The sequence below is a fragment of the Galeopterus variegatus genome, unplaced genomic scaffold, assembly GCF_000696425.1.
Source record: "Galeopterus variegatus unplaced genomic scaffold, G_variegatus-3.0.2 Scaffold6718, whole genome shotgun sequence".
Classification (NCBI taxonomy): Eukaryota; Metazoa; Chordata; class Mammalia; order Dermoptera; family Cynocephalidae; genus Galeopterus; species Galeopterus variegatus.
The window spans coordinates 9,808-11,696 of record NW_007732829.1 but is presented as its reverse complement, the minus strand read 5'-3'; the positions used below and the strand labels follow the sequence as shown (position 1 = coordinate 11,696).

Below are 1,889 nucleotides of genomic sequence, written 5' to 3'. Positions count from 1 at the left end.
TGTGACTAAAAATCTGTAGTCAGCAAGCCTTCTAGTTGACCCTAACACATGCTGATGTTTGGGAGGCACTCCCACTGCTTTAGAATTCTCGTTTCACTCTTTCAGTTGCCTACTTAACGGTATAGGTAATAATGCTTTACATTAAATTGTTTAAATAACTGGTGTGGTATACTCTAATACGGTAGCTATTAAGAACAAAAAGACCAGGGGCCGCCCGTGGCTCACTCGGGAGAGTGTGGTGCTGATAACACCAAGGCCACAGGTTCGGATCCTATACAGGGATGGCTGGTTAGCTCAATGGCTGAGTGTGGTGCAGACCACACCGTGCTGAGGGCTAAGATCCCCTCACCAGTTAAAAACATTAAAATAAATAAATAAATAAATAATAATAATAATAATAATAAAGAATAAAGAGACCAGATGGCTTCAGTGGTAAATGAAAGAAAGTGAGCTGAGACACCAGGTACTGTTCAAGCTTTATTAAAGGAAAAGAATCTGCTGGGCTGCACTCAAAGTGATGGACAGCCTGGGGCTGCCCTCAAAATGGAGGACAGCACCAGGTGTGGGGGTGTAGAGCTTATACAGGGTTCCAAGGGCTGGCTGATATAATCAAGGAGGGGCATTATGCTAATGTGGAAACTATGCAACCAGGGTGGAGAACTGCACCCTTGCAGAAGCAAAAGGGTTTCTGTGCTTCTCATAAAGGGAAGAGCTGGTAGGGGTTTGGTGCTGAAGTGGAAGACAAGGCCGGTGGCTATTTTGTGCTTATTCTGTGGACAATGGCGCTGGTCACATCCAAGAGTAAATTCTACCAAAAATTAAAACAAGTATTAGTACTAATCTTTCTCACTCGTCCAGAAAACGGATAAGGAGAAAACATTTCCTAACTCATTCTGTGAGGCGAGCATTACCCTGATACCAAAGCCAGATAAAAACATTACAAGAACAAAACTACTGGGCTGGTTGGTTAGCTCGGTTGGTTAGAGTGTGGTGCTGATTAACACCAAGATCCAGGGTTCGATCCCTGCCAAACAAAACAGAAAACTACAGACCAATATCTCTTACGAATATTGATGCAAAAAACTATCAGAAAACACTAGTACATTGAATGCAGCAGCATATTAAGGGTATTATGCACCATGACCGAGTGGGATTTACCTCAGTAATGCAAGAGTAGATTGATATATGGAACTCAATGTAATATACTACATTAATAGAATGAAGGAAAGAAACATACATGATCAGTCACCTCAACTGAGGCAGAAAAAGCATTTGGCAAAATCCAACACTCTTTCTTGATAAAAACATTCAACAAACTAGGAATAGAAGGGAATATCCCACAATGTGATAAAGGACATCTATGAAAAACCTGCAACTAATATACTCAGTGTTTAAAAACTGAAAGCTTTCCCCTGAGGATCAGGAACAAGCCAGGAATGCTTGCTTTTGTCACTGCTATTCAATGTACTGGAAGTTCTAGCCAGAAAATTAGGCAAGAAAAGATAAAAGACATCTAAACTGGAGTGGAAGGAGTAAAACGATTTGCAGATGACATGATCTAATACATACAAAGTCCTAAAGAATCTCGAAAAGGTACTGGAGCCAATAAACAAATTCAACAAAGTTGCAAGATACATGATCAACACATGAAAATTAGTTGTATTTCTATACATTAACAATGAACAATCTTAAAATGAAATAAAAAAACAATTCCATTTACAATAGTATCAAAAAGAAAAAAAACTTAGGAGTAAATTTAAGTTAGTGCAAAACATGTATACTTTTAAAAATGACAAATCACTGCTGAAAGAAATTAAACACATAAATAAATGGAAAGACATCTCATGTTCACGGGTAGGAAGACCTAATATCATTAACATGCAGCCAGC

At 38.9% G+C, this 1,889-nt stretch overlaps 1 pseudogene; it reads right to left on the bottom strand.

Annotated features, from left to right (window-relative positions):
- Positions 1-1,889, bottom strand: part of LOC103606595 — a 13,272-nt pseudogene that overhangs the window by 3,699 nt on the left and 7,684 nt on the right.